This window comes from Lytechinus variegatus, chromosome 4, assembly GCF_018143015.1.
Source record: "Lytechinus variegatus isolate NC3 chromosome 4, Lvar_3.0, whole genome shotgun sequence".
NCBI lineage: Eukaryota > Metazoa > Echinodermata > Echinoidea > Temnopleuroida > Toxopneustidae > Lytechinus > Lytechinus variegatus.
This window is the reverse complement of record NC_054743.1, coordinates 31,625,780-31,637,859: the sequence shown is the minus strand read 5'-3', so window position 1 is coordinate 31,637,859 and position 12,080 is coordinate 31,625,780. Positions and strand designations below refer to the sequence as shown.

The 12,080-nt window shown below is 37.2% G+C and overlaps 1 long non-coding RNA gene across 1 annotated transcript; it reads left to right on the top strand.

The window, feature by feature from the left end:
• Positions 1-2,111: 2,111 nt before the first annotated feature.
• LOC121412654 lies at positions 2,112-3,566 on the top strand. The gene is made up of 3 exons (XR_005969648.1): positions 2,112-2,393; positions 2,863-2,963; positions 3,421-3,566. It is a non-coding gene; the product is annotated as an uncharacterized LOC121412654 (long non-coding RNA).
• Positions 3,567-12,080: the final 8,514 nt, after the last annotated feature.

Genomic DNA, 12,080 nt, shown 5'->3' with positions numbered 1-12,080 from the left:
GCTCACAACTTAATTGATTTTCAAATGTACCTCCATGTTTAGTGGGTATCTTGTTTCCCCCATAAATCCTGTGAAACATCTTTCTGCAGCCATGGAAACCAGCTGGGTACTACATAAGCACTTGCCCGATTGCCCGGGGCAAGTAAAAGTTAGAGTCGGGCAAGTGTTTTGAAGTAAAGACCAAAACTACTTGCCCGAATTGGGCAAGCAAAATACTCACAGTAGCATGACCCAAATTAGGGTCGATATATGATATGATATTGACCCTAATTTTGGAAAAGGTCAATGGTTTATAAAACCACAATACTTTCTTTTGAAGAGGTAAAACTTTGTTTTCAATGATTTTTTTCAGGCAAGTGAAATAGATTTTTGGGAAAGTATATTTTAACTATTTAAAGATTTACTTGCCCGACTGGGCAAGTGCTTCTAAAAAGTTATGTTTCACCCTGAAACCAGTAAAATATCTTAATTGCTGATGCTCATCACAGACAAATGAATAGGTAGAGCCACTATGAAATGTGCTGATCGAGAGCTTTACATTTTTATCAAGGTGCGTCATCGCTTGCAAAATATGTTTCTTGTGTCCAGTCTAGACATTGGCAATCAAGGATAGGTATTCCATTTCTACACCAATCTTCATTCGTCTGTAATGGTTTGGTACTATCGATACAACTCAACCCAATTAAATTAAGGCTACATCCACTTGATTCCCCATTTTCTTGCTCAATATTAAAATGGCATTACAACCATTAACATCATTAGGATAAAAGCGACTAATACTGATGAATGGCAAGGCTTGTCTTCATCAAAGAAAAATGAAGGGAGCGCGAGTAGATCAAAATATGTTTCTGATCAACGAACAGCTCAGCTGAATATCAGAAGGGTAATAATCATTAAAAAGATATCGCCATCTGTGCAAAAAAGCAGGTTGAAATATTGAATGTAATGGGCTGTGATGACATGAAAGATGTAACTTCACTTTTCATAATTCTGAAGGGATTAAACCTCTTTCAGCGGGGTAATTAAACATCTCTGGCAACCCCATCGGCTGCCAACCCGTCAACAACATTACACTGATGCCAGGGATATTTTCGTCTCTTAGGACGGCATGTGTTGGATGTAATCCTGTTTCACTAACAAAACAACAACACCAGCCCACTCTGTTTATCCGGTTAACACGGCAATATCCCCCAGCTAATAACATTCCCACGTGCCATGCCGTCCAGTAGCTCCCAACGTTGCACATCCACAACAATATACTCCATCGGCATCCCTTTGAGTTAATCGACGTCGCGGGCATGCAGATTATTTGTTGATGTCGCTTAATGAAATAGCGTGTAGATTTCATTCTTTGCCAATTTGCCTGCCTCATTAACTCATTAAGGATCTGGTTAGGAAGGCAGACTTAATATAGTTCCTGATCGAAAGGTGTACATGATTGTATCTCGTAGATTGATGATTGGTGCTTTTGTGTAATATAAACTGGGATCATCTTGAAAACACATTTTCCACTGCAACTCAATGGCACTCATTCAAAACGTTGTCAAAGCTGCTTTCGTTCTTCGCCCATATTTTTTTATCTGCTTGTCTTTTTATTTTTCACTCAACTTTTCACCTTTCCATTCCACAAATCATTTCATAATGAATAAAACAGATAAGATATTTTTTAACAATTACTCAGGTGCATAAAGGTGTATTGTGACTTGCCACAACTATATCAGACCTCAATGCAACTTATAAATTATCATACATTGCTATACAGAATCTGCAGATGCTTGTATAAAAAATGATCATTATCAAAATACTGTACAGCTATTGTATAGCCAAGTCAATGAGTAGATGTACCTATTTTGTAACAAGGCAGAGGCTAAGACACCATTCCCACTACCTTCCTAAAAACTAGTTCAGTGGAAACTAGTTTAACGTGTAGTAATGTGGTAAATTGAATTTTACTGCAAAATCATTTTTTTCTTAGCGGAGACACCATACGAGAATTTAAAGCGAAAGTGTATTTCTTTTTGGTCGATATGTTCTGTTGGTTACTCACCTGTTACGTAACGTCAATGATGATATTACTCAAAGAAGTGAACGTAGTTCCTCAGATTTTTATAGCTGATTATTCTCATAAATTCATGATGTGAATGATGTTTATGTTAAATTCATAGTTGTTTTCATTATACTTTTCATTTATACTGAATCTAGTGATATGTCATAAATATTTGTGATGTTGTGGAAGGATATTTACATCAGATAGCGTTCAAGTGTAGGTGGCGCGAAAGAATAAGCGTTTATGTTGTTACGACGGTAGGATAAATCAGAAAGCGATTTGTGACGACAGTGTACGTTAGGGGTACTATGTTCGTTCTTCCAAGTCAAGTTCGACAAGGAGGCATGTAAGTTTGATTCTAAGTTATATCGTTTTATCAATTTAGCAGCTAAGATTTTGACTACGTTGATATTATTCTTAAGAAAACAATTATCACAGTGAGTAGGGTTGAATATGTCAATTCAATTTTGTATATCTGGTACATGATCGTTATATGCTTCATGTTATTGTTATAGTCAATTTCACATTACAAGGTGAAGATTTCTTATGATCAGTTTATAAAATGAAATTATATTATGTTCTTTTCTATGATGAGATCGAGTACATTAGACGAAGTTTATATTCTTGTCAGTACTTTGCCATGATCAGTTTTGTACACCCCCCCCCCCCGTTCGCTGTACTTAGAAAGTGAATGAACTTTATTTATTTTGATTATAATTGCCGAGTGGTAGTAGTAGTCTTGGAAATTCAGACTCGATTGAATTAGATGAGTTTTAAGGAACCATACTAGCTAAATTTCTTATGTCAATTTTTAGGGAATTTCATTTGACGTACTACCATGTATGAGTGATGCCGAGTGAGGTCTCCAGAGGGTGATTGGTGGATGTACCCTTGTTTTCTCTTGGCCTATAGTAGGGTGAGTTAGTCAGGATGGCCAAGTTATGGTTATTTTGTTGTGATTTACATGTATAATAATTACAAAATAACTGTTTAAATACTATGATATAATGTGCTTAGAAAGAATGATTTAAAATCAGTGCTACATTATTGTGATTATCATTGGTTAATTGGAATATATTTTTGTGAACATAAGACTTCATTGAATGAAAAGTGATCAATAATTCTTCTTAGTAATGTGATAGCCTTATGAGCAAGAAATGAATTATGTATACTTACGTACAATTTATGTTGTATAATTTCTTCTGGTACTTGAATTAAATTGTTATTGAATTAAATCCATAATCATGCAATTGATTAATGAAATACAATTTAACGATTAATGATATACCATTTATCAAGATATGATATGATGATCATGTGATCTTGGATCAGTATTGATTAATTGTTTATATTCATTGTTCCCTTATTTACAGGGGTTTGTTTTCCCTGTTTTGCATGATCCACCGGCTGTCAATAAATGGCTGACCCACCCCTACTTCTTGTCTATGGTTCTATGGTTTTCCTGACTGAGTACCCAACCCCCAACCCATACTACCACCCAAGCCCAGTTTACTACAGTAAGAATGGTCGAAGCGATCTTGGAAGCGATCGTCCAAACCTGTTCAGAAAACCACCTCGCGATGTAGTTTTTAAGATCGCTTCGGCTCGGTAAACTGGTTTTAGCACAAGTGAGGACACAACCGTTCTTCAAGAAGCGATCTTCGCACATTTTGAGCACACTACTCCATACAACAGGTGTAGAATACCTAAGCTGCTGTTTTGTATTTCACCCGAAATGTGTCACCCCAGAGCGTTTCCATAGCAACAAGATTACTTTACATGAAGTGATTTTGAAAACCACTTATGTGTGATCAAGTGGAAATGCTAGCAAAACTATCTTCCAAACTGGTTTCCTGAATCAGTTTCCAGTAAACTGGTTTAAGAAAGCGTAATGAGAACGGCCTCTAATTCAGCAGAGTTTGCAAAAGAGACAGCATCGCTGTCAGGGCAATAATTACTAATCTCCAAGAAGAATAACAAACATCGTCCCAGAGATATTCTCACTCATCAATACAAATGATAATTTCAAAAGATATTCTCAAAACTTGCTTGGGGGATTTCAAAGTATCCATTCTATTCTCTATTCCACAACGTTGTGGATTAGTTCCTTCTATTGCCCTCCCATTTTGAATAAAATGAATGAAAACATTCCGCCGTCGAAGTTCAAGGCCCTCAGAAGACCTAAAAATTCATCAAATCAAACTGTCAACCAAACTCAGGAAAACATTCACATTCACAATTGAATGATTTAAATGCAGAATCAATCCCAAAACATACATTGCATGGAGGTATTCCATATCCATTTCCCACGCTTGCCCTGGCATTAACAAGGGACCGCACTGCGCACAAAAGGAAACAATTTTCTGCTTTGATTCTGAGGAAAAGAAATCAAATTTTCCCATTCATCGATCACCTATTCAGCAAGAAAAATAGATATTCTCCCCAGCTAAACCAAACTCTTTTGTCGTCTCTTTTATTCACCTTCGTAGAGGAAAAAATGAAAAGTACTTGTCCTGGCTTAGAGAAGAGTTTGCTGGAAGAAATCACAGACAGTGTCGCAAAAATGTCATTACTCATACAATTCGTTGAATATTTGCATGAAACTATTATTTACATTCTCATCCTACATGTTTGGTTACAGTTACACATGATTACAATACAAAAAGAATGTTTCTTTTTAGCAACCAACAATGCATGAAATCTCAACCATTTCGACTGATATTCTTTCATGGCTAATGGATTTATGTACTATTCTGTCATTTCTGTGATACGCGATTTAAATAATTCTCTGGAACACTACATGTATATTAAGAAACTATCCCAGTATTTGAAAAAATCAGACTGTTCTGTGCATTTAATCAACAATAGTATCATAAATGCAATATTACATATAGATTCATGTGGAAACAAAGGTTGCCAGCATTTGGTGTCATCAAAGAGAGCGTTGCTTAGAAACTGCATGAAACAGAAATATAAATACAAATGCACGATGAACAAACATCAATATTCTTGGGAACAATAGCGTTTATCTTCTAATTTCCCTCACATCTTGCATCAATTTTCTAAACTAGTATCAAGCTGGTTAACGTTACAAATGTACATGTAAGTAGAAAATGGACTATGATGTACATGTACATGTAGATAGCCCCCCCCCCCCTCCTCTCTTGCAGTGCCAAGTCCCCCATCTATTTTTACTTCACCTGGGTGAAGAGTGGCAAATGCAAATTAATGGCAACCAAACAAGGTACACTGGATGATGGAGTCTAAACTGAAACCCAATAATGATGAAAATCACCAATGGTAAGCACACATAGGCATGTATATTACCATGGTAATATTAAAAAAAGACATGTCAACCAAGAAGAATGCAAAACTTGGCCAGCTTTGATATTGCTCAAGAGTTACTTGTTTTATACCTAAATAAATTCACATATCGGCCTACTTTTTATCTATGGATAAAAAAACATTTAACGATTTTTTTAAAATCATTTTATGATCAAATCCAAAACTGGAAACAATCGTTAGCCAATGAATACATATAGCAGTGATTGTGTGTTGATTCTCTGAACATATGTCGTGTGAAGAACATATATGGCAAAGGCAAAGATTTGGGTGAGGTATGATGTGTGTACAGGTACATCAGGATTCCAGACAATGTATATTTACAATGTTTTTATCTGTAGATATGGAATTGTTAAAGGGATAGGCAGTCTCAACGTGTATCTGGAATGTGAAGGTAAAATAAAGTTTTAAGGCCACCGCCACTTTAGGACCCGCCTGGTCTGCGACTGGCTTGCGACTGAGTGAGGGGAGATGAATCGTAAGGTAGTCGTAAGCCTCGACACCGCGCACCTTGCGATTCGATCTGCAACTCATGAATACGCTTTTTGGCATAGCAACTGAGAAAGTGCGCTTACTGCGAATGCGCGTTGTTTATCACATACATGTACATGTATGCGTCGTGCAACTCTGCTGTCTGATTGGCTGGAAGTTGGATTGAGCTTGCGATCCAGTCATATGGATTCGACATGTCAAATCCTTCTAATTTTCCTTGTGACTTGTCTCTGACCGGTCAGCGTCTCTCAAGCTAACAAGAGCTAGCTGTGATGTCACATCTCCCCTCACTCGGTCACAAGCCAGTCGTGGACCAGTCGGGTCATAAGGTGTGCGGTTGCCTTTAGTCCAATGAAACCAACAAGTTCATCTATAATGTATGCCTACACATTCATGTAGTATACAGAGCCAATGATGGATTTGTTGCATGAAAAAACTCAATGTAGAAGATATATTTTCACAGTGTAAACTGTAAAACATTAAAAATTAAACCAAGGTACAAAAAAAAATACAGATATCGTAAACAAATTTACATCCAAATCAGAATCATGTTATCATAGGCCTAGTATATACAGGTTTATAAAGGAACTTCAGCGTTATACACAGGCCTACTTTGTGTCTGCAAGTCAGAGTAAACGCAGGCATTGTTGTCTTTGAATTCATAATAGTAAAATTATCTGAGATTTTTAGACAAATCATATATTTGTAGGAACAGGTACATGTATAGTACCAATCTTTAATTTAGTATTATTGAGTATTTAGTACACCAGCACATTCCAATAAGGATTTTATTTGTCTGCGTACAACAACCCGTTTTAATCTTAAGATTTGTTTTTATTATTCCTACACCCCAGAGACAGCCTTTAATCTGCTAAGACAGGTCCCTTTCTATTGAACCATCTTAAGAATTCCTTTGCACTAGGCAGGTTTCTTTGGCTACACCTTAAAGCTAGTATGCTGCGGTCACACTCAGCAAATCCAACTCCAGACTGACCAGCGCCTGACTCCAATGAAATGCCATTGTGACCTGGCATGAGCTACATGCACACATACACCATGGACAAATGCACAAGAATGCAAATGTAATGGGAGTGCATGGGGGCTTTCTGAAATTTGAAGGAAAACTATGAGGGCTTGGTGAAGCCAATTGAAGCAATAAATGGAATCGTCAGTTGGCTTAGGCTCGGTTCTTGAGCTTCAAGAGAAAAGCCAGTAGTTGCAGTAAACACTGATTTCATGAGAAAGTCTGTAAAACCAGGCTTAATTGTCAGAATATCATCGAGGATCTAGATCTGGTACAATTACATATACTGAACTTTGTGAAATCTTGAAATTTACGCTGAAAAACGTTCACACTGAAGATCACCAACACAGATAGGCACGCGTGGGACAGTGTATTATTATTGCTGGAATAAAAACCCGACGGAAGTGACCGCGCTTATTTTGCTTATTTCTCAGCAATTACACAATTTCTTCCAGAATCCTTTGGCACATATTTTTTATTCATACAAACAGACAAAGAAACAGATCAAAGAAAGTTTGAGAAAAATCAGACAATAATGAGAATTGAGCATTTGAATATTGCGATCACTAATGCTATGGAGATCCTCAGATTGGCAATGCAACAAAGATGTGTGATGTCACTTGTGAACAACTCTCCCCATTACTTTAGTATATATTTCACTTAAACTGCCTCTTAAATCACATCTACATTAAATCATGTGTTCTTTCTATTAGAGGGCATGTAATATAGAAATTTAAAGAATACATCATGGAAAGAGTTTTTTTCACCACAAGAAAAAGCAAAAAGATACATTTTGGGGGTATTTTATAGTCTATCAAAGGGAAAGTTGTTCACATGTGACATCACACATCCTTGTCGCATTGCCAATGGGAGGATCTTTAGAGCATTAGTGATTGCAATATTCAAATGCCCATAACTTTCTCATTATTTGTCTGATTTTTCTCGAACTTTCTTTGTTCTTATTCTTTGATTTTTGTGTTTCGACACAAGCCTACTTGTTCCAAAGGTTTCATTCCCCTTTAAGCATCTAGGACAATGCAGTCCAACCTTGAAGGAAATTACAGACAGCATGAAAAAAATCACACAAAAATATAGGCCTACTCATTTCCTTACTTCAAACTCAACAGAAACACAGCCTATCTTTCTTGCTCCTTCTCCCACTATCGTTTCAAGCAATGCTCACCTACATACAATCTATGCTTGATTTTGCCTACATCTAGACACTGTGTACCATGGCATCTCATCAAAACAGTAAAAGCAGAATAATATAAACTTTAAATGCAAACAAACACAAAAACTGGGACACAATATGCGAGCAATACAAATCAAAACTACATGCATAGCTGCCAGGGACCTTAAAAAAAGTGTCGCTTGTTACTGCTTACATTAATATTTCAGAAGTATACGTTCGGAAAAGTGAGAGTTTTCGTGAGAGTTTTCGTGCATTTAGTGCAGGAAGTGGAACACACTTGGTAGCTACGTTCGAGGAATGCGATATGCACTTGAGACTCTACAGGATAGGTGATGGTGTATCTCCAAAGAGCCTAGATCTCAAAATTCTTTACCTGTTGTGAGTGTTGTCATACATACTATTTCAACTTGAGCCATAATATTTTCAACCTCAGGCTCTGTTTTTCTTTTTAGGACAATGGTTGTGTTCAAACGATTTTCGGAGCTCATTTTGTCACTTTTTTTATTAGTTAAATTGTGATTGTGATGTGTTTGAAGTGCCAGATAAATAATAAATAAATAAATGTTCAAATTTCTTTGAGTTTTCCTCTTCAAATCACATGTACTCATCCCAAGCAAGTTCAGTTTTACAAAGTTGGCTTCACAGTGGTCACTGCTTAAGTCACAAGGTCACTGCTATTCGAGCTGCTTAACTGTCCCAAAAAGAGAAGAACATCACATTATCTTTAAAGCACATACATGTAGATGAGACTGGTAAAGATGGCTCTCTCTCTCTCTCTGTTGGACCATCAATAATAAATGTTTGGTATTTATAAATTAGATTGCTCTCCTGCCATGGTCATGTATCTTTGACAAACACAGCGACACGTGATCAGCTTTACAATCAGGTTGGAGGCCTAGCTGGGAGGAGAAAAGTGAGGAACTGCAGTGGAACCGTTTTCCTGGTTCAAAACCAAGTGGAAGAATGGCCTAGCTTCCATTTGGTAAGGCGAGGATCTTGTTGCTAGTGGCATGTGCAGGGTTTAAATCAATTGACCGGCATGGCCATTGATGCCCTGTATAGTGGCCCTGATGCTCTTATAATAATTGATAATAAAATTGGCATTTATAAAGCGTATTATCAATCTGCAAATGCTCAAAGCGTTACACAATTATTATTACCATATCACTGGATTCATAGCTTTATAGCAAGGCGCACCCTTGCTATACCAACCACAATGATGGTTGTTTCCTACCGGTACCCATTTAACACCTGGGTGAAGAGTGGCAAAGTGTGGATTGAAGCCTTGCCAAAGGATGCAAGGCTGTGATGGGATTCCAACACGAACCCTCTGATTACAAGGCAAGTGTCAGAACCGCTACAACACAACTCTTTCCATTGGCCTTTGTTGGGCCTTCTTATTTTTCCCTCGTGTTGTTACTTAAAAAAGGTGCCCATTGAAAACGTAGCCTTGCCCTAATGAATATAAACTATTTAGGTGTGCGTATCAGGGCCCCGTTGCATGAAAGTTACCAGTATGGTAACTTACCATTCAATATTGTACAACGCCTACTTTAATAGCTTGTTGTACGCGATCAAATGGGAGGCTGAATGTCACACATTCGTACCGTTGCACACAAGACGTACCATCCAAAATGTACCGTCCAAAATGTACCATTGCACGGCTTTAGGAGGTGACGTCACAATGCGATTTCATTGAATAATGTGACAATGCGCGTACAGCCCGTTTGCTAAATGCGCAATGCTGTCCAAGATCATGTGCGCTTGTGGGCCCGGCTTGTGGGATTTTGCTTTTCGCTTTCAATATTGTTGCTCCCTTTTCATAGATTACTGGAGGGAAAAACTCTTGTTTTTTCATATTTTCGCTAGATTCCGAGGCGTTGTACAACACAAATAGCGAATATTCTTATTCGTGCAATGGTGCGAGATTTCGCATTCGGTGAAAGAAAGAAACACTCTATTCAACTCGGCTAATGCCTCATTGAATAGAGCATCTTTCTTTCACCTCGTGCGAAATCTCGCACCATCGCACTCGTGCCTATTCACTATTTGTATACCATCCAATATGGAGTGTTGTGGCCCAGTGGATTGTGGAGCGTTGTGGCCCAGTGGATTAGTCTTCGGACTTTGAAACAGAGGGTCGTGGGGTCGAATCCCAGCCATTGCGTAATTTCCTTCGGCAAGAAATTCATCCACATTGTGCTGCACTCGACCCAGGTGAGGAAATGGGTACCTAGCTGGCAGATACTTATTCCTTGAAATGCCATCGTGCTGTAAAAGGCTGCGAGGCTAAAGCCAGGGTAATGATATCCAATTAAGCGCATAGGGACGCATTTGGCAGTGATATGCGCTATATAAGCATGTTGGTATTATTATTATTATTGCATGAAATCCTTGATTTTGATATGCCGCTGATCAGTCTTACCATCGTAGTTACCATTGGATGGCAACGTTAATATAGTGGTAACTTTTTGCAACGGGCCCTGATGTTTCTTCAGAGAATTAAAGGGATATTATTCACTCTACAAGACATCTTCATCATCCTCATGAACATTCACAGAGGGCTTCAGTGGTCAGAAATAAAATAGCATTTTATTTTCTGTTCTTTTTTAATTGTTTTTGAAGGACTAAATCAAAGTATTTGACTGAATATGATTTCTGTTGCCCTATTACTGCGAATCCAATATTTTCCAAAGGGGGGCATTTAAAAAAAAATTACAAGTTCCCCCACCTCTTGAAAAGTTCTTCACTCCCAATTAATGGTGATTTATGTCAGGATAATTGAACAAGCAAAAAAAAATCCTTACTTGCATATGCACAATACATTTCCTAACATATACTTGTTATAGCTATCAGAGGGGCGGGCCGGATGTGCCCCTACCTCAATCCACCACTGCCTACTCCCATAATAGAACAATATTTGTTTTTGATAGAACTAGACTTTTTTCCATCGAATTTGGTCTTAATAAATCTGCTATCAAATACAGCATACAGTTTTCAAGTTTTTTGATAAAATTACAAATCAAAGGTAAATATTGAAAATTAAAAATTGTAATACAATCAAATGATCTTAATGAATAAACATAATAACAAATATCTTATTTCTGTCACCTTCAGAATGTGAGCTAATCTTGTAAATTAATTCAATATTTACTCAGATAAGTTTGTACTAATGATAAATATTACTTTGGCGCCAATTTTGTTTACTTATTAAATCGTATTTGTTTACAATTTGGTAATAACACTCTTCACCTTTAGATTCATTCATGAAAATCGTGATAAAAAATTGTACAAGCTTAAACTCATTTTAATGGGAGTTTGACAATTACGGGAATGATGAATTTTATTGCAAAGTACAAATATTAGACAATATATATGTATTTTACACATCCAATTGTTTGTTTAAAAAGACAATGTTGGCTGAGTAAGAACATAAAACTATACTCTACCATGTTGTGAAAGAAATGAAAGAAGAGATCAATGGAAGGTATAGATTAAATCAAGGTTCCCCAGAGCTACCTACCCTTTGGAAACTTTGGTGAGGCCGAAAAAATGTCTCTGCCGGGGAATCGAACCCTGGCCCCCAGCTAAGAATACCAGAGCCTTACTCTACCATGTATATAATGTTCAGTATTTCTCCCCTCAACAAAGGGGTTTCCCAAATTAAACCTTATGTTCTTCCCCTAAGGGGTATGTAATACACCTACACATGAACATGTCATGATGATCAGAGGACAAAGCTCTGGTGAAGAAAATATAAGAAACATAGGAATGAAAATCAAGGAATACAGACTGAGGTATTATGGAAATGAATGAATAAATATATTCAGATAAAGAGCACATGGATAGATGAAAAGAATGAGAATCATATATTACAATAACTTTGCCACAAAGAAACCACTTGCTCGATGTATGTAATCCTAACCCACTAACATGCACAGAGAATGATTGGGTGGATATACGATAGGGTGTGAGGTAAGATG